The following is a 21,920-nucleotide window of genomic DNA, read 5'->3' on the forward strand; positions in this document are numbered from 1 at the left end:
TGAAGCACTTTGCCTCACTAGATGGTCTCAGTGATTTCCATTGGAAATCCTTACGGAGCATGGCATTGAGAAGAGCTGGCAGAAGCTGGGCTTTTTTAGCATAGGCCTAAGAATCACAACTCCATGTTCAGGTTTCGGGATCAGTTCCATTTGGAAAGACTGTTTTTCATTTCACTGTCAGGTTATTTTTTCTCTAATATTTTATTTACAGAAAGGTACAGAGTAGAGAGCTGGAAGTGGCATAAGTCGTTAGGCCAAATATCAGGTTTAGTTAGGGAAGGAACATTTTCACACTTTTTTAGCTTTCTGGAAAAAAATATTTTGGGACAAAGCCTTTCATGCCTGTCTTCAGCCAAAATGTCACTTGCTTTGGAAAGTTTGAAGAAAATTGGTTAAGAACCCGCATGAGTTAAGAGAGGCTGGAAGAAAAACGAAATTCGACTTTTTAAAGTAATTTTCCACCCTTTCCTATTATATGGAAGGAGTGGTCAGGAGTAAAAGAGAATTCCCCTTTAGAAGTGTTTACCACAGCAAACCTACAGAGCACACTGTTTATTCAGCGCTGCTATGGAAAGCCCAGTTCCAGTCATGCTGAAGATTTACGTGAAATGACAAAATGAAGATTTAACTGCCACTTTTCCATGTCCCTGCTTTTTCTCTTCTTTCCTTCATTTTTCGTATGCTTTGACAATATTTGGGAAAGGGCTTGTTTCTTAAAATGTGATTTGATACAAAGGCCCTAAATGCCTAATTGGGCTCCCTCAGGACTATTTCAGTGAATGCTATCAATAATTTGGCTGTCTAGCAGATCCTGGATACCATTTTGTGTAAGTTTTGACAGAGGCTGTCGCCTCTGTGATTCTAGCTGTGAACCACTGTAGTGAAAAGAGAATTTCTTCTAAATAGTGCCCATCCAGGAACTAATGCTGCAGAAAGTACCCAAGCTGTTCTCAAAAAGAGCTGTGGGCTGGGAAAGAAAGAGAACTTCAGCGATGCCAGTGTCACAACAGTGCCTGAGAGAGCCTTCTCAATGGTTAAGCATAGCTGAGGCATCAAGATGGAAAAATACTTCAGGGATTTTGTAAGCTGTAGAAAAAGTTCCAACTATTTAGCAAAGTCAATGCTGAGCTCTTCTGACTCATAGCACTAAAAAGCCGCTCCAAACAGTCTCACTGCTGAATCAATTAGCTCAGCCAGCACCCTTCCCATCAAAGTAACACCTTCCCTTCTTGCTCAGTTTTAAGACCTAATTCAATAACTTCAATAACAAAACCACATGAAGATACATGCCCTTCTGTACCCACTCCTGCCAAAGGTTGCTTGCATGTTTCCCCTTGCCCTACTTGCACACTTGCATGCTTGAATTCCCTTCAAACCGGAGTTTGGAGCCTGTGCTAGAAATCAAAGTCCTTACAATCAAACCAACTCAGTTAATATCTGTAGTCCTCTAGAGCAAATAAAGTCCAGGGATGTTTGGTAGTGATGATTCTCAGGAGCAGAGAGATGCTGCTGTGGAGGGGATCAGTTTAACACAGCCAGGGGAGCCTAACTGGGGACTGGAAGACCTCAAAGCTGCAGCTGCAACTGAAGAGGCTGGACTAAGGTACCTGGGGGTCTGGAGCACACAGTCAGCTCTGGATCCCCGCAGAACGTACTTCACAACTTATTCTAAAAGTAGTATTGCACCTGTAACCCACTCTTAGTTTGGTCACCAAAATTGTCTGTAGGTCTCTTGAGTATGTCTTTGATTCCAGCAGAATTTTCTCTGTGTGAGTAGCTCTGTTAGCAATTCTTTGGCATTGTAATCCTTGCATCTACTTTCTTTTTATTTTTTTATGACAATTATATGAAATTATCTTTCGCAGTTAAAGCATAATTTAGAAAAAAAACATGCTCATTTGTCATTAAATTGCTTGTAACTCAGGCTGTTGTATGGCAAGGTCTTTAGTTTCTGTTTTTACTGCTGAATGAACAACATATTGATTAAAAAACCCACCCTAATATAGTGCTGGGAGTGACTCAGTCTTGTCCTTCAATATTTGGAAGGAAAAGGACTTAGATTTGCAATTTACTTTGTTAATAAAGAGCATTTGGGCTTTGGGAGGTTGATGCAGCTCTGAGCTGAACTTTTGTAATATGGAGTTGAAAGGGCAATGGATGTAACTAAGTGTTATTTAAACTGTCACATAAAAAGGAATCTTAAATATGGTACCTTAAAAGTTGTTTCTTTTGTGAAAAGGGAAGGACAAATCACTTATTGCCTGTGTAATTGTTTAGTTATCCATCAGATTACTGCAAACTGCATGTGTGTACTTTTCAAAGTGCTTTGGTGTAGACAGACACAGACCTTTGCTCCTGAGGAATTCAATGATTTGCCCCATGGGAATTGCTGGGCTTGCTGGAGTTCACTTAATGACACTGATGGGTCAATTCTCTGCCAGAGCCAACAACTCATCTTCATCATCTTCTCAACTTCACATCCACTAATGATCAGTCCTCATAATGAAGGCATTTTTCACCCTGCCAGGAGTCACAAGGAGAAAAATTGATTGACAGAGTTATCTGGATTGTAGTAATTAAATCAGGGCAGACAAATCCCTGCTCTCATTATATTTCAGACATGTCTGAACCATGAAAAACAGAGCTGAAGCATCCTGATTTGCTGCCTACAGTTCAAAATGCGGCATTAAATGTTGTATATGATACACAGGGTTACAATACATAAATGCGGACAAATTAGAAAAGGATAATTCTAAATCACGAGTGGTCTAAATATGGGTGTTGGGTTTAACCATCTTTAGTGAAACGTGTATATCAAATAGTTGAAAAAGGCTATTAACTATAAGACATTAAAATGTTTCAGGACATGAATGTGAAAGTATACCATACTTCCAAACGTATCCAGGCTCATTCTGTAGTGCTATGCATAGAAACAGCATTTGTCTGTACCAGGGAGGCAAAAGAGATGCAGGTAGAAACGGAGATGCAAAAGAATGACAAGATATACATAACCGGCCACAGGATTGGTGCTTGCACAGCGGAACGCGACTGTATGGGTTTTGAGCTCTCTTGTTTGTAGACGAGAACACAGATTTACACTGTAGAAGCCAGAAAAGGATTTCAAATACTATTGGAATTCTTTCGTTGGTGAATTGCTTGTTGTGCAGCACTTGCCTTGAAGAAGGATTTGCGTGCAGATATTCTTTGGGTAATGCTGCAATCTGGATTCAAGAGTTGTCCCTTGATTCTTTTTAAAGAATTTTTTCTTCCATCAGTTTATTAAGCTGAGCCATTTTTCAGATACTGTAAAATATTGTACCCACTTTAAATGGAGGATGATGCATGAACTTGAATTAACATTAACCAGCTAATTAAGCTGATTTGATCTAGTTAATATTGGGTATATAAGATGTACATCTAGAGAGAGGCAGATTAGGGTTTCAAGCAGGCAAATTGAGTAAGGAAATCTGGATTCACTGGGAGAGATGCTCAGGTAATATAAATTGGTGTAAGTTCACTGAGCTCAGTGTAAAGCACTGAGTTGCATTTATGGGGTATTTGGCCCATATAAGATAAGTTTGAAAACAAACCGTAATAATTCAGAAATGCAGATGACAACTAGAAGTAGAATTTAGACAAGAGTGCATTAACCAGAAAATAATTTCAGAAGGAGTGAAGGCTTTGGGGGTACAATGCCCATTCCCTTCACATGACTGCTTTTGTGGGTCCTTCCCTGGGTCCTTCCCGTTCAGCTTCATGAATGATACAAATCCTCTGCTGGAATCAGATATCCAAATCAGCATCGAAATGCTTTGCTTCTGGTGCTGCATGTGTTTGGGTCTGTAGTACTGCGTATGACTTTCTGGATTTCAGCGAATAGTGTCAGCATTCTGAGGAAATTCACAGCTCAAAGAACATGCAGGTAAATACAGATAATTAAAGAAAGGTTTTAAATGTATTTCTTTGTAATGTAATGTTTTGCAAGACCTAGGTTTTTCATCACTTCTGACTTTCACATTTTCTAACACATGGCTATATATTACAGGACTTATGTAGGACACTCATTTAAAAACAATCATGGTTTGGAATAAGATTCCACTGCTACTTTTCACACATTATTTTGCCAGTGCACTTTGATCCGTATTGATAAAAGTTCTTTTCTAAACCTTTCAAGCAGAGTGTTAACTGTGTAGGGCACTGGGCTGGGAATCAGGAGATTAGACTAAACTCTCGGTCACTGAAATTGTGGAACAGCAAACGACTACAAGAGGCCAGAAGAACACCAGTGAAGTTCTCTTCCCAGTGCCCTGCAATGTGATTGAAAAAATAACTTCAAATCCTCCCTTAGCACTTTTTTTCCGCTAAGAATGATCAACCGTCCAAAACAAAAGCCCCATTTTAGGACTACTTATAACCTTTCCTATTGTGCCTTCATGGTGTTTGATGTATATAAAGAAAAATGTATCCACAAGAAAGGTGTGGAGGTAGGAGGTAACATCGGAAACTTGTTTTAATCCTGTTTCTGATGTTGGCATTTGTGGGAACCTTCAGCATTTCAAAGAGCTTGTGTATTTAAATTCCTTTTCTATAAAATAGATATAAACATTTCTTATCTGCCTTGTAGTGTAGGTGTTGTGAGTCTGAGATTGAGAGGGGATTACTTGAGGTTGACCTGCCTGAGCACCCAAGTGTTTAGTTACTGGGGTTCTTTCTTCTTATGCTCCCTGTCAAAATATTCTAACCTCAGTTCAAACCGAACCAAGGGTAAATATCTGAAAAAGCCAATGCTAGTATGGAAGCTCTAATTTCCATCTTCAACAGGTTGAGCATCTTAGGAATGACAGCTGGCATGTCATGACAGTTTCTGTTGATGAGTCCGTCTTCTGAGACCCTCATTAGAGTTTTCACTCGCATCCAAAAGGATTCTGGGAAAGAATTGTTCTGACATAAATCTGAGATGTGCACATTGAAATACTACAATTGACTTTGACCTGTCAGTGTCTGTATAAGGCAAATTACCTGCTCTTGGCATGTTACTTGACATGCTTCTTTACTGTTGCAAGGATTGTTATTAAAAAAACTCTCTGCTATTTGTATCGAAAGGGTTTTAGTAGTGGATGGTGATGCAGAGTATTCTGGTTGGCTGCAGCTGCTGATTACCCTTTTTAGAGGTATGCTGTAGTGTAAATTTGTGAACTGCCAAAGTTGAGACCAAATTTCACATTGACGACATAAGTTTGTTCATGTGGAAGTCACAGACTGCCTGAACATCTGGGGCAAAACATGAGAGCCAGTCAGCAATAAGAGATGGGCACTGTAAGTCAGAAAACAGATGGTGGATATATAGCTAGGCTGAACAACGAAGACAGTCATTTTATTGGTACATAAAGACTGATCTTTAAAGGGCTAATAAGGCAATGATAAAGATAATGGTTCAGATGCTGTTGCTTTTGGGCTGGCCTGCATATTACCACCAACCCGAAGCTGCACTTAGCTTTGCTCTTGGGTCATCTGTGCAAAAAGGCTGGGGAGATTCTTAGGACACACTGTGTTTTGCAGCAGCTGCTTTCAGTGGATCCAAGGACCAGGCACAACAGAAGGGGGATTATATGATGGGGACAGGAAAAGTGCAGTGAGGACTGGAACTTTGTTAAGTGGAGAAGATGCTGAACTGAACATCCTTATGAGTCAACCACAGATTTACCTCAAGTTCAAAGGCCAGTCTGTCACCTCAGGCAAAGTTTTAGCCATGTGAAGGAAGCAACCATATCCTGCCCATTATTCCTTCTCTGTCCCCACACACCTTTCTCATTACTAGCTGTCATGCATACTCCTAGTCTCCAAGGTGTGGAGAGGATGTGCCACTGCACGGTCCTCAGTCATCACTGGTTCTGGTGGTGTAAAGTCCTGGAGATATCAACACAATCTGCTCTCTGATGTCCTTTTCTCCATTTGCAACTTACGGTTCTCTGGCTTACTGTGGCAGCTGATGCACATTAGAGGAGGTTTTACTGAGGAAGTTAGGTAATTTTAGAAGATCACAGACAGGATCAGGTTCTTTCAAAACCGTTTTTCTAATCCCCTCCTGGAGTCACCCAGAGGTTTGGGACAAGGATGGAAAATGGAGAGTGCCATGACTAGTCCAGGAGGTGCAGTTTTCAATGTATGGAATTAATGCGTTGAGACAGCAGCATCAAACATGGATAATCAGTGTAAAATAAATAAAAGGCGATCTTTGTGTTCCATTAAATATAAGAGACGCTGTCTGCAGCAGAATTTACACCTCCACAATGAGGAAACTGGCTGAGTGGGCCAAAGGTGGAGAAAGTTGGTATGTTGGACTGGGGCAAATGAGAGGCTTCTTTTCCAGAAATGGAGAAATGTCATTACAATATTTGGCTCAGCCTGTGCACTAGAACAGTAGCGAGGCTCCATGGCCCTTATTAAGTGATGCTGATTTGCATCAGTGGAGGATAGGCAAATCTGGACTCGGATTGCCTAGGGTTGGAGACTTGATAGATGGCTGAGAAAATCACAGCTGAAGGAGAAGCAAGGAGGAGGATAAGTCAGGAGCTGATGAAGAAAGGAATTATGAATAATGAAAAGAAAGGCAGCTTTGGATAAGGAAGTGTTGATACCATTTAAAAGATGGCAAATATTTTTCAGAGCAAGAAATTGTCTTACCACATAGCAGCCTGTGTCAGAGATGAGGAATGGAGCACTGCAGGAGCAACTTCTAAAGTCGGTGGGTATTGGTAATTCAAGGGGAGAAAAACAGGGAACAGTTGTCATTTGGCTATAACCCCAAATACAGTTTCTAATAACACCCACCTGTGGATATTAAGGACAGCTGGACAGTAGAGGTGCTGTGTAAAACAGAAATCACATTTTACATTTCCTTCAGTCACACGCACAACCCTTTCCTTTTTAAGCAGAAAAATAAGGCAGTTCAGCTTTAATGACCTGTAGGAGCATAGAGAGCTCCCCCAGCCCTTGCAAGCCTGACCTTTTCACTTCTAAATCAATAAAACAGATAAGGGCTCGCTTAGTTTTGAAATCAAGCCTAGCCCTTTTCCTGTTCAACAAAGCTCGTAAGCAGCCACTTCCCTTTTTTACTCTGAGGAGCTGATGTGAGCGTATGTCATCCTCAATCTGCCACGTTGTTATCCAGTCGGGAAACAAAATTCATAACGTGTGACTTTCATGGTCAGTTGTCAAAACAGGACAAGAAATCTTGCACTAAAAATTAAAGAGTAAACAGAATTTTCAAAATAATTCTATTGCAGTCAAATTCTTACAAATCCTGTGCTGAGCAAAAATGTTGAACCGACGTGTTATTTTGTTTACAAATGGATAACGTTCATCGCACTAAAAAAGGAAAGGCAAAGGCTACCCACAGTTCATCTACTGACTTGGAGGCTATTGTTGGAAATCAAATATCTAAGTGTTTTTCCTCTGAATTTTAGTTCCATCTTTGTGATGAAACTGTCTGTCCCAGATATACACGTTTGTGAGCCTGAATAAGTTGGCCTTCAAATGGCCCAGCAGACAACCAGAAATGGTGATCTGTCAGTGTGCATTTTGAAAATAAGGACAAAAGGCAATTTGTTAGATACATGATTTGTTACAAATTAGATATGTAATTCTAATAACATGTCGGCAAAACAGTAAAGTTTAAAAGAAATAAAAAGGAAAAGGAGATGTGAACATGTCCTTCATCATTAGGACCCACAATTTGCTTATGAAGTGTGGCAAGTAGAAAGGGGGCTTAAGAAGTTTTCCGTTGTTCCGGAGCAGACCCTTTGAATGCCTGAGTTCAGCGGCCTCCTGTTTGGTTTCCATTCAGCTGATGTGCTTAGGGCAGTTGACCTTCTCTACTCAGTAGAACCCAATTAATTCTTTTTCCTCACTGGCTTTCTCTGCTTCTTCCCTACCCCGTTCAAAAGGTCAGCTACTGAAGAGTAATAAAATTACGGGAAGCAATAAAGTCATAAGAGTTTTGTTGTAAATGTTGGCACTGACTTCACACGTGAAGCAATGCTCAGAGAGATATGTACTGGAGATCTTGAGAGTAAGATTAGGCGTTGAAGCACTTTCCATAAGCCCTTCTATATATTTTTCCAAACATAATGGAATGGGTCAGGAGAAAAAACTTCCACAATCTTAGCATTGAAAGGGAGCAAATGAAATCTGGATTTCAGGTCCGTCCCCATAGTTCCTACTCCTCTGTTCCCCTCTCCTTCCCCAGATACATACAGCCTGTCTCGCTTTGTTATTTCAATACAAAGAGGAGGAGTAAGGGTACAATGCTGGGAGATGAAAAACAGCATGTGGCTTACTCACAACCTTCTACATTTCAGAGGGCTTTCAGAAAGGGATCTCTCATTTGATGAAGATCCTTTTTTCTGTTTAGTCATAAACAGATGAATCCTATAATAGCCTCTGTTTCCTCTACTACAGGAGGTCTGTATGATTAATAAGATCTCCCTGTAGTGAATGCCAAGCCAAACAGATGAATGCAAGGCGCATCTGCTGTAGATTAAACACTTGGAAAAAACATTTTATAAATATTTTTTTCCACAACAACATATCCATATGGCAGTTAACTAGGGTATATATTTAAAACCTTGCATGTACAGTATATAGCCATGCATATGTATTTAATATACTTATTAAATAAGTACTTATGTTGTCACTCAACAGATAGCTTTCTGATATGACTTTTAATCTATTCGAGATGTCAAATCAGACTGTTTGAAAGGACCACATGTGCTTTATGAAGCAAAACATGAGAAGACTGCTTCTGAGTGGGTGGGTTAGTAGGAAGAAACCCTTTTATTTTATTATTTCTCAGAAACAAGAATGCGTAAGATAATTACCTGGTTAGTATGAGGTAAGTGTAAAATAACATACCCTGAATATGGTTAGAGAGATAAGGTCGTCCTGGGTACAGTGAAAACAGAGCCTGAGGAGAGAGGAAAGTTAAACTAATTTGAGATTTCTTAGCCAAAAATCCTAGCATTTAAATTTAGCTTTACTAACACTTCGAAATACTGGAATTACATCTCATTGTAATTAATATTTTAGATTTCCTTATCTAACCAGAACGGGTTAAAGGACTTTTCAGAAATAAGAAAAATTCTTTTTTTTTCTAATCCTTATTGTATAATGGGGAATTCCTTTTTTCTTTCTGTCTCTCTGTGAATTCTGCCTTGGAAGACTAGACCATAATTCTGGATTGATGAGAAATGAAATCTGACAATTTACCTCAAACTAAAACCAAATTCAACAAGTAAACATTACCCAGAGCAGCTATCGGCACTCTCACATAAGTCTGTCTTGTCTCTTAGTATGTTGTTCTTGTAAGACTCAGCAATATTATTGTAGGCTGATTTTATGATAGACTGGGTTTTTTTGGTTTACTTGTCATGAAACCTAAGATCCTGATATGTGATTCAAAGAACCTAATTCCTGAAATGGTTTTTAAGAGTTTTCTTAACCGGCCTTCCAGTCTAGCAGCCAGAAAGAGGAAAAATCAGTCTTTCGAGATTCCATATGTGCTTGCTTCTTGTCTTGTTAAGGATTAAGACCTGGTTTGTGCGTGTGCATGGAAAACTGGGGCACTTATCTGAAGAGAAGGGCTCTCTGAACCTGACATTTGCTCTAGGAATGGCTAGTGCTTGTCAATTCATGTCTGTCTGGGCTCTAAGAATGTGGGTTCCAGACCTTACAGCACGATACTTGCAACCAGACATGACGTTTCCCCACATGCTTTTACACAGATTGCAGAACAGAGGAAAATAATTGCCTAACTTTGCTTTTATCACACACCATTAGGTACTTAGCCGACTCAAAGAAGAAAGACAAAAAGCACCTCATGTTCAAGAAACTTTTAATATTTATGTTTGTTACAGTTTCAGATTTTGCTGCCTAAATGATTTGTTCTCTGATGTTCTTGCCATAGTTTTCCATATGCTTCTCTGAGCGTCCTGAGGGCAGGTGGGAGCACGGAGGTGGGCAGTTCCCTCACTTGCGAAATAGTGGCATGGTGACTCATATCTCATTCTGCTTTAGAGACTCATTTCTTCATGGCCTGCTTGTCCTTGCTTTGCTCCTTAGCTGCAAAGTGCTGCTTTACTATTTAAGCAATTTTTTTTTTTAATCAAAATGCTTGTGGAGTCTTGGAACAAATCACTGAACAGAATTTTCAGAAACCTCTTAGAAACAGTGGGAAACTGGTGGATTCGATCTAGGAAATCTTAAAGTGGTCCTTTTTGCATCTGGGTTGAAAACAAAATGCAGAGTGTGAAGCCTGTCTGAACACATCTAATTTTCAAAAGTATCTGTCTTTAGAGTCCTGGTGTGAGCCCTCATTAGCTTTTTGTAATGTTCACAGCAGATTTTTTTCTATGTGTGTCAGAACCATACCTTAAATTAGTTTGCAACTACATTTAGCTAAATGAGTTTAGAGAAGGCCACTCTTACTGTGGTTTAACAAAGGCTTATTTTAGACTGGTTTTGATTTGTTCCCAATGAATTAAATTTCAATTGGTATAATCTAAGTTTAAATGGTTTTAATGGTGTCTCACAGCCCTTTGTACTGGTTTAGCAGAACTGATTTGTAGTAGCACTTCATTTAAGTCTTCATGAATCCTGGATTCCAAAAATGGGTAACTAAGCTTTTCCTAGCATTACCATAAGGCTGCACCACCTGTAGGCCTCCATGCTGGTGAATTTACCCAGCTGCTCAAAGTACGCTGTGCAAGCCAGAGATAATAAATGATGCAAGCACCTCCAGCTCTGGCTGAACATTCTGGGTATGAACCTCCCATGCACGTGGGCAGAGAGTCCATCCAAGAAGGGAGTTGGGATAATATCCCAGATGCTCCCACAGCATCCTGTAATAATATGGAAAGATCATTGTGAAGGGAGAAGGTGCCCAGACTGTCCCTGTGGTAGCATCAATAACGTTCATCAAAGACACGCTGTTCTTAAAAGGCAGACTTGAGCTTGCACGGGCCAGTCTGTGTGGACAGCACATAATCCAGGGAGTTTTGCAAAGAGGCTTTTCCGAGATGGTTACGCTTTGCTCTCCTCTGCCAGGCCTTTGCCAGTGCCTCCCACAATCTTACACAAGTGTAGGAGAACACAGGGTGCTCATTATGGCAAAGGAATATTTCCTCAGGGAAAAATATTTACATGCTTTATTTTTTACATAATTAACCTAACAATAGCTTATTAAGAAAAAAGGAGGGTGAGATGGGTTGACAGACTGAATCTTTATTTTAAATTTTATTTAAAACTTACTTAAAACCAAATCTTTATTTAATCCATTATTTTCAGTTTCACCTCAGAGGTAAAATGGAGTTGGGAAGTTGGTTCTCTCACTCCAGCTAGTGTGCTTCCTAAGAGGTGTGGATTTACTGAGCAGAGAGCCGTTGACCTTGTCTCTCCTACTGGCACTAACCTGTATGAGACATGGCCGCTTAATTGTGCACATCCCCTTCTCTCCCAGTTAGATTAAGACTGGTTTTGCCTCTTGCTATGAGCCCTCTAGATTGTCAGAGGAACGACTCGAGGCTTTGAATGGACTTCAGTCCTCCTACATCTTTGCCAAAACGCCAAACCATAGTTACCGGCAGAGATTATAGAAAAAACACTTCTAACAAGAAACTTATAGCCCTGAAAAGATATTTTCTAGGAAAATGTTTTCTATTTTGCTAAAAAAATGCTTGTCATTGGAAACACAAACCCTCTTCATTAAAGACAGTAGTTGGAGAAATTTAAACTATCCTGCTTGTAGGGCTTTTCGTAAAAAAAAAAGTCATTAGTTTTTACTGACAAAAATGAAGGAAAAAAAAAAGCACCCCATGTTTTCACATGATAAAAAACTGCTTTCCTGGTCATCTAGAGTTCAAACAACAGTCACTGAACAGTTTTGCTGCCTATGGCTAAGGACCTTTAGCATCTCTACTTTGGCTAAGGATCCAATGCAAACAGTTTGCTGCTGTCTAAGGTGAGAAGTGCATTCAGTGAATAAAAAAGAGTTTTGGACTGGGAAAGGGAACGACAAACTTTCATCTGAAAACGTCATTTTAAACTCTCTATATAAGATACCCGTGGTTCTCAGCCAATATGTTTTTGTGACTTAGCTACATTTCCTGCCAGATTATTCAGCTAGATACAGATCCCTTGCTCCTACAGTGTGGAAACCTGAATAATAATTTCAGCTGCAGAAAGCCCTGGTGAATTGCTGGCCTACTTTGCTCTCCCAGGGGGAAGGTGCACTTCTCTAACTCAGGAGCCATTGCTTTGGCAGATGGCTCTATTTACTCAATGAGCAGGTCAGGACAAGAGGCAAAATGGAACATAATCCAACAGTATCCAATTAAAGGTAGCTCTGTGCAACTGTACCGAAGTCATTGCTGTCAAAACCTCTAGGGAGTATGTTCATTTTTTAGCCTTGTTTCCTAAGGAAATGAGGCTGTCTGCCTGTCTACCTTTCTGTCTGTCAGCGTCTATCCTCTCTGATTAATTTATGAATCTGTTTGCCATTATCAAGGAAAAATGACCGAAGAGGAGAGAGTTTTCAAACATACGAAATTCCAACAAAGTTAACAGAACTTGGCAACTGAGACAGAAAGAGACCCAAAGTGCCTCCATGGAGGGAAAAGCAGATGGAACAGTATCTAACCATTCCCAGACTGGAATGCGGATCAGACCTGTTGGCCTCAGCAGGCATATACTGCCTCACCAGTTTGAACCAGGATAGTACCCACTCCACTCGCCCATCCGAACACCTTGGGAATGTGGGAGCAGATGAGGGGAACTGTCTGTGGAGGACAAGATGTTAGAGACATGGGAAGAGAGTATGGGAAGGGAGAGGGAGAAAGTAGGGCACACAGGACCCACATCAGTAAACAACTGCATTTCATTAGGGGTGTTACTCACAGAAATTCTCGCTCAAATACCAAGTTCTGGGCTAGATTATAATTCAACAAAAACACTGCTCAGGAACCTGTCACCAAAGGATACCACCAAGCATGCTAGCATACTCTGGGCAATGGCATCCCTGTAAAATGAAGAAGCTGGCAAAACAAATAACATTGATGTCGCTTTCAGAGAAGAGCATTGCCATTGTCTCCTCACAAAGAGCCCCGATCCACACACTTTTAGCAGAACTGTAACAAAATCATAGTGTATGAGTCTTTTTAGCAACAGACTTCTGTAGCACAACTACTCATCTGGGTGCAGTTAGAGTGCTATTAAAAAGCTATGCTGACTTAATACCCAAATAACCGTACTGGGGGTAGGTACTGCTCTAATAATCCCAACTTAGGTAAAGTAGTACCAGGTCTGGAGACAGAAAAGCTCTTAGAAAAAAAGATTTGAAAAACCAACCAAGAAAACATTATGGGTTCCCAAAAAGTCGAACCTTGTGTGTATTAAATTTCATCTCTGTTTTGACTGAAGCTCAAAACTGGTTTTGGAACCAGATGTAAACATTAGTATTATTATGGCTTTTTTAATGCTGAGCAAGAAAAATATCGTTTGCTTCAGTTTTCCTGGAACTGAAAGAACAGTGAGAGATGGCAGAGCAGGTTCAAGTTCCAGCTGATTATTGGATTCATTAGAAATGGGCTGTCTGAAGCAAAAAATATAGGCAAACCCTGGAGAAAGCAGGGTGAGAAGGTTTGGTTTTTCTCCCTTGTATGATTCCTCCCCCTCCCCCCCCCCCCCCCAGCATATTAGATATTTGGAACTATTTCAAGACATTTTTCATTTTGTTGGTAAATAGGCATGCACTTGTTCTGGGATTTTAGTCCCTAACTGTTCACTTTATCCAAGGGAGAAAGGCAAAAACATAAGTGAAGCTCAAACAATAAAACCTCAGCAATGGGTCAGGCCAGTTATTATTACATGATTTCAGGCTTTGAAAGGTCATTTATGTTTTCCAAGTTGGATTTATTTTTTACACTTATTTGTAATATTACCTCGCTGTGTTTCATAATGTCAGGGAAAATGTCTGGTTTCAGGCCTAAAATGTCAAAGCAGCATTTTCAAAATCACTCAGCACTGAGCCAAATCTTTTTCTGCTGGAGTCAGTGGTAACAGTCCCATTTGCCTTAGCAGGCTTGGGCTAGTGCTGAACGTATGGAAATCCACCTTTGTGACCATTTTTGCAGGCAGGCTGCACTTCTCCATCTTCCCCTTCCTTCTCCTCTTCCACAGGCCTATTCATATGTGGCAAGATTTCTAGTACGAAAGATAAAAGCATGACACTTATGAGTCCTGGATTCACTTCCTATCCTTCCTAATGACTATAGGTTAAATCATAGAACTGTTTTATGCCTCACTTGACACTTAAGTGACACGTAAAATCCCCATCTCAGAGGGCTTCACAGTTCACCAACACCTGGGAATGACAAAACTGCTGCTTAAGCAAGTGCCAAGTATATATTTTGGGATAAACTGTTCCTGTAGTGTTGCGAGAAGTAATACAGATGAAGCTGATGCAATCTAGACATATGTCTCCATCTGTGCCTCCATGTTAGGGAATTATTCTGGATGATACTGACTGCAACAACCAAGAATTTCCCTAGCAAGGAAAATCAGGCTTTAAAAAATTTGATAAGGAGAATCTATTGCTGACATCCCTTCCAAGTGGCTTTGCCATTGGCTTTGTCATGATGAAGACAAAAAAGGTGGCATAGAATAAACTAATTTGCTGTTCTAATAACTATGATTCAAAGTTAGGGTTTTTTTCATGACTCGTCTCCCAGTCAGCACACTAGTGAAACACATCTGTCTGCTGCAGCAGTGGGTAGAACACGCTCGGTGCCATATTCTTAAGAATAGCCTTTTTTTGCCTACTCATAGAAATCTTATGTCTTCAGTTGTAAGTGTTGCCAGATAAAAAAACTGTTAGCACTCAGATTCTCTAATCCTCTAAACAAGATAAAAAATCCAACATTCCCCTAGCGTTGTCTGCCCTCTCCTGTACCTTGCATTACTATCACATCAGCTTAGAATAAGCTGATAAGAGAAGTGTACAATAAATGTGTTCTCTCCACTACTTCTATATGGCAAGAGTATTTCCTTTGACTTGTATTCAATACCTTGGTTTATTAACATTATCATTCTTCCTAATAGCCTGTTTTACTGCAGAGAAGAATTGCTGTGATATAAGGGTATGATCCATATGTGGGGGTTTTTCATGGTGAGTCTCTGGTAGCATAGTGCCACTAGGAATATTATTCTTCACCCTGGAGAAACGTGCAATACTGGCTGAAGCAGCTCACCCACCTCATGGGCTCCCAGAGAACCTGATAAATTAGAACTCCTTCTAGAAGAATAATATTTCTTCCTACTGTGATACTTGTACAGATTCCTCTGTCACGCTGTCTGGAAGCAGGGAACAGAGAAAGGTTTTGGCCCCAGGATGACGAAGAAGCAGCAATGAATAAAATTCTGGTCCCAGAGCACTGATTTTGTGAGGGTAATTGCTCAGTCAGTGTACCTCAAATTGTGGAAGGTAGGACTGCTTGTTCAAGGTCTCAGATTTCACATGAGAGAGCAGGGGTACTTCTTGAAGTTATTGCATGTGCTCCTGTTTTCCTGTTTTTTAAAAAAAATAACTACTTGAATCGTACCTTCTTTGTCCTTGTTTAGGTACATGATCTAGGAAAAGGCATGAATTAGAACCATGTATAGGTAATCTTAAGTTTTAGTTCATTACTTCTGAAATTAATAATACCAATTGATTTTAATACACATTTATTGGCTGGAGAAGACAGGGAGTCAGGGGAGGAAGGGAGCTTGTTTCACTGGGTAGGATTAAATCTAAGACTTTGGTTTAATTAGAGAATAAGGAAGTATCTCTGTCTCCTCCTGCTCTGAGTTCTTAGCCATAAAAATGTTTCATAATATCGGAAAGCTACGGCCTACAAAGACTTAATATTGATCCCATTAAAACTTCTGTAAATGCTCCAGTTTACATTGAGAGAAATAAACCTTGTGCTCAGGATCATGTGTAGCAGTGAGTATTTGCAGAATGTAGCTCCTGAGCAATAAAGCTCAGCAGTACTAACTTCATGATTGGGTTTTGCTCTCAGATGGTCATAATACCACTGAATTTGGGATTACAAAAATCTCAGAGAAGTGTAGTGCACTCTTTTTATTATAATATGATCTGGCAGAAGATCTTATGAGATTTAAAATATTTCTTTTTCTAGCCTGATTGAAAGACTTGCTAGTAACTTCACTTTCTGAGGGAAATCTAAGTACACATTTGTGCGGTCTCCAGCCAAACATATTTGGGAGAAAGAAACAACACTGATTCCTCCATCTCATTTGAGCTGACCTCCCAAACATCACTGCCTAAGCCAGGAGACCAAATAGGAATCTAGAGGTGATCTTAATTTAGGGCCTTCTGAATGAGACTGAATTTAATATGTTCCCTTTGTTGCTAAAATTTTCTTTTGAATGACTTTTCCACACAGTTATTAACTATGTTGTCAGGGCTTATATGTCAAGTAAAAGAATTAAGCATATGTTTTGATGAAACTCACCAATGCAAAAGTTATTTCTTGAATAAATTCACATGTTAATGAAATTAAGGAAGTTTGGTGCATCCATAATAATGACAACAGGTAGGAGCTACTGTCTGAGGGCCTGCAGCACTGAGATTTCTGGTGAGCTGGAGATGCTTTCTAATCTGGGATGCTGTAACCACAATGGCCCTTCAGCCTTTTGGAAATGCTCATGTTTGCAGAAATGACCTGAGTGTTTTACTGTGTCTTAGATAATGCATTTAATTTGTGTGTCAGTGGGCCATTGATTTTATAATTTTTCTTTTGTTTGTTATTTTGTATTCTTTATTTGTTGTTCATATGTTCATATTTCTCAGTTAAAACCATCAAACATTGCCAATAAACTAACTGATAGGCCAAATGGCTCATCTCTCTCAGTTTTTCTCAGCTGCTCCTGGATGACACCTAGAGAGGAAAAGAAGTGGTAGATCAAGATCTTGGTCTCTATACTATACAATAACTTTCTTCTTTCAGGGTCAGCTTCTGTTAAAAATCTGCTCCTTTATTTTGACTTTAAAAGGGGGGTAATTTCACATTCAGCGTTCTCTCTTTGCACTTAGGGAGACATTTTGAAAGGTATAAATGGCAGGTAGACACCTAATTCCCATGGAAAGTGTCTGTAACTCCACTGTAATGTCAGTCAAATTGCGCCGGAGATGAGATTGCTCACTGCCGGCACAAAGCACTGCTGTAACGTAGGAGTTTGCGCACCAGGTATGTGAGCCACTTCAGAGTGATTTGGGTCCTGACACAGCGGTGGCAGCTACTATTGCCAGTGACGATCCCGTCTGACACAGCTCTGACAAGGGTCAGAACCAGCTAGGCACCCTGCTGTAATGCACACTTCTTGTTCCTCTTAAGGTAATTCCCAGAAGTGTAGGATGTTGGGATTTTTTTTCCCAAAAGTGGGAAAATTAAGGAGGGCTTGTACCACCTTCGTGCTCCAACTGATTATCTGGCACATCAGGCACTCCCACATCCCATGATATGGTTGCCTGGCCCCCTAAATTAGCCTGAAGCTGCCTCCCCTTCTGCACATGGTCTGAACCTAGAGGTTGCTCTGCTGCCCTTTGCAGCCTCTGACATCCTGCTGCTCTTGGGCGGTGTGAAGCTCCTGGGAAGCTGAGAGCACGCTGAAGTTTATACGTACTCCCATGCCTAAAGACGTAGGATCAAGGTCTTCCAACATTAAAATAAATTACTCTTCTTAAAGAAGACATAATTATCTCGTCTTCACTGAAATCAAAGCAATTAGGAAGGAGTAAGTCAGCAACAGCAATAATCCTTCTTTAATTCAAAAGCAATTTCTTAAAAGCCCCATGTAAAAAATGCTTGAAACGGTTGGCTCCAGTCCTTGGAGAGCCCCATGCAACTCTGTCGGTATAAATCCTCACTTGGAATTTGCTTAAGCAAGTTCTTGCCCTGAAGCACACGGCTGCCCCGACCAGTCACATGCACGACATTAAGATGCCATGTGCGCAGCCTGCTACAGCCGTCGCCATTTGGTGTAGAAATGACGAAGGGCGAGGTGATGTTTGTTGTGGGCTGTGAGTAATGAAGCAGGACCAGGGCTCATTACCTAGTCTGTCGAAATGAAACACAACCCAGTCAAGTGCACATTCCTGGGCTATTTATGAACCTTTCCATCTCTCCATCTCCCACCTGCAGCTGACTCACACAGCTACATGCCTGAGGTGGGAAGGTGTTTCACGCAGAAGGAGACCTGTTGGGCTTTCCGCTCTCTGCCCTCTGGTGGTTTTAGCAGCCTGCTGAAACATGTGATACAAACCTGGCTTCACGTTGTGCAGATGGGCAGAGTATTTCTCTCTTGCTATTGTGTCAAAGCATCATGTATAATTTAAACAATGTTTATAACATTACTAGAAATAGTCAAATTACTTTTTTTGAAATCATGTAGAACATGGCAAAATCAAATGAAATTAAAGTGAAAAATACCCTTTAATTTCAGCCTGTACAATCAGATGCAATAGCCTGTGTGCAAATGGATTAACATGCCAAAAACATAACTTGAGGCTAGAAGTGTAACATCACTCAGTAAATTAACATCAATAATTATAAGCTGTAAACAGTAGCAGATATAATTAAGATTTGAGGCCCAAGGGTTGTATATGCCTAGCTGCAACTGACATCAGCAGACACTGTGATCTTGATGCTCAAGTCCCCTCTGGAGACAGCAAAGTTACAAACATTACCCTACATGGAAATAAAGTGTCAACATATTGGGAGCATTTGCAAAGCTCCTCTGTTTTAAAGACAAACAGGGCTCTTTCTGAAAGATGAAAATAAGAGGTTTTGGTTTTCCTCTGTGATTCCATTGTCGCGCCTGCTCTCCTCGCAGCTGAAGATGCATCAGAAAATCATGTCAAAACATTTTTCGAAGGGTTAAATTAAACAAGTTGTTACAGTACCCTACAGATAGAAGACTGTCCCAAAAGAGTAGAGGATATTGCTTTGTTAAATTTGTAAGGGGGAAAAGAAAGAGGAGAGAGGGGAGGAGGAAAGGGATAGATAACTATGCTGTGGGCTTCTGAGCTGTGTGGAAAGAAAAAGACAAAGCAGGTGCTTGTGTTTGAAATATCCTTTCAGAGCTCTGAAACATCATCATCATCATCATAATAAAGAAAAAAATAGCCGGGGTAGGGGTTTCAAGTGCAACTATTTGAGCGGTTTTCAGGGTGTGGAGATTATTGGTACCTTTAAATGGAATATTCAGAGCTTTGCAGAAAAAGACATTAAAGAAAGCAACTGAGTACTCATCATTATGGGGAAAAACCCCAAGTCTGTTGTTTAAGAGCTAGTGCTTCAGCAAAGAAGGCAGCATCAACAGAGAACTGGTCCACGTTTTGAGCTAAGGACTGGACTGTGATAGCACGTCTTGTGGGTATAATTTGCCTTTCGAGTTACAATTTTCAATGAAGTATTTGTGTCATTGAAATTCCTTCTGTAGAAGTCCTTACACAAGTTACAAAGTGCCTTATGTTGTGTAGAATTTTCCCTTTCTCTAAGAACAACAGCTTGTGGTATTTGTGCACTCAGAGGACGGTGATGTAAAGGCCAGGCTGCTTTGGTAGGGGTGGGTATCAGAAATTACTCCTATTCCAGGTCCAGAACAGCCCTTGTTTCTGCACATAACCCAGGTATGAGACATGGGACAAAGAGGAGAAGTTCAAGTGCTGACAGAACTTGGCCCTGTCCTCCTGGGACAGATCGAGGTATGTCTAGTTAGCTCTGTTCTTCACCATGGTATAATTAATTCCAGATGATGGGAGCTGCCCTGTTTGTACCACTGCAAGACAGTATTTGTGTAGGGAAACTCTAAGATGGCACTTACGCTAAATGCAATTTAGCTTCACTTAAAGGCATCTGGCAGAGCAGTAAAAGGTGGCCTAAGTGTCCATGGGGGAAAAAAGACCAGGAACATCATTTTGTCCTTAAGGTCAGGGAAAGTAAGTCTGTGTTAGCAGTTCTGGAATCCGCACTGATGTGAATAGGTCGTGGGTGATGTTAGGGTAATACTACCAATGACTTAAATGTTTGCAGCCTTTCAGTGTTTCTAGGATCTGCCTCTCAGATGTCTTTGAAATGGTCCTATCAGGGTTTCAGCAGAGCTTGTAAAATTCACAAACTGATAGGGGAACACATTACCAACAATTTTTTACTACAGAGGGAACCTGTGAGATGTTAAACTTTCTCTCGCTCCAGTGAAGCATGAGTGCGGTAGGTATGTCTGCTGTAGCCCAGGTGGACACATCCAGTCCTCAGGGTGGAGTTGATACCAGACATGGGACCAATACAGACTCAGAGCGTGGCACTCTCTGCCACGTTTAATACCCTGCTGGGGAACACCCTGAGCACAGTACCAGCACCCTGTCTGGCACACTGCACCATGCGGCTGTACCAGCAATCTCAGAGCCTTTCCTGTAGCAGTCCAGTACTTGGTGTGATCGTGCTTTTTCTCACACAATATAGCAGAGAAGAGACAAGTCTGATCATACACAGAAATGAATATAAAGTCTCTCAAAGAAAACAGCCTTTGAAGAGTGCTGAAGTTGTCCTGTAGAGCAAAACAGAAGCAAAGTTTTCAGTTTTTGGCTTAACAAAAGAGCAGAAAACAACTGCAGCTTAGCAGAATTGCTTGCCTGTTTGTAGTGATCCTAGTGGTTTGTGGGGAGGCCACATCTTAGGAAGTTATTGCTGGTAACAGGCACACACGAAGAGGAGACTGGAAAAAATGGTGTAACAAGTTTGTCTTGATCCTCCTGAAATATTTTTTTTTCCACTAAAAGATACAGAAATGGTCATTTCACAGTAAGAAACTGCTTGGCCAGGAAATTATTATATGAGGAATTTTGCTTCAGTGGTTGATTTTTGAAAAAAAGGCAACCTCAATCCAAGGCTGCAGGCTGGCTGCATTCCTCCTCCTCCTTAACTCACAGTGCCCTGTCATGTTGATAGAGCTGCGTGCATGTGCTCAGTGCCCCGAGACGTGTGGAGGTGGAGGCTGGCAAGGCAGCAACGTGCACAGTCCACAGTCACTGCACGGCTGCGGCTACTTAAGCCTGGGGCTGAGGAGCTGACTTGGTCTGGAAGGCCCAGGCTGCTTGGGAAAAACAGAGGCTGAGCGCGCTGCTCAGCTATTTCCCCCCCCTGCAGCCTGATGTTAACATCCTCGTTCTGCCATCTTAGACTATTTATTGCCTACTTTACCCATATCACCCTTTAGACCTGCCTGGAAGTCAAAGGAGGTGAAGACAGCTGAAGTGTTACTCTAACTTGCAGCACCTCTATAAATCTCTTAGTAAAGAGCCAGTGCGGTTTTACAAGTGTGATGTCTTTTTATTTTATTACCCAGCATGCAGTACATGAAGCTGTTTTCCCACAATGTATAAATTTAGTGAGGTAGAAAACCCAATCTTTCCCATCTCTCTGCCATCAGCTGCCTTTCTGAGATCAAGAAGCATGTGGAAATGCTTCCAGTGCCTAAATTCTGAATGACTAGAAAATAGGTTAAAAGTGCTACTTTGTACTGTAGCACTTTACAAAAGTGTGTTTTGTTTGACAGGACTTAATAAAAAAATCTTTTAATCTCTGTCACTGTGGGTAGGTGGGAAGGCCAAAAAGTCTAAATGTTTTAAAGGAAAATTTTAATTAGTATGCAAATTTGACTTTCTGCATTAAAATGTCATTTACTAAGTAAATGTTGTTGCACTGGAAGTTCAGATATTTGATCATTTTCTGTCAAGGTGCCTTTGCAAATTTCCTGAATGTAATAACAGCATTTCAAAAACAAAATTAAATTCTCCTTTT

General features: G+C 40.6%; 1 long non-coding RNA gene across 6 annotated transcripts in view; it reads left to right on the forward strand.

The window, feature by feature from the left end:
- Nucleotides 1-1,471: 1,471 nt before the first annotated feature.
- LOC148056515 (uncharacterized) overlaps nt 1,472-21,920 on the forward strand; it is a 201,353-nt gene continuing 180,904 nt past the window's right edge. For 4 of the 6 annotated variants that reach the window (XR_015703016.1, XR_015703018.1, XR_015703019.1 and 1 more), the window contains exon 1: nt 1,514-1,603. This is a non-coding gene — a long non-coding RNA (uncharacterized LOC148056515). Of the gene's footprint in view, nt 1,604-21,920 lie in introns of all 6 variants that reach the window. The other 2 variants (XR_015703022.1, XR_015703017.1) reach the window with 2 other exon arrangements.

Source organism: Nipponia nippon, unplaced genomic scaffold (genome assembly GCF_047370975.1).
Source record: "Nipponia nippon isolate SJK-2023a ecotype South Korea unplaced genomic scaffold, ASM4737097v1 scaffold_13, whole genome shotgun sequence".
Lineage (NCBI taxonomy): Eukaryota > Metazoa > Chordata > Aves > Pelecaniformes > Threskiornithidae > Nipponia > Nipponia nippon.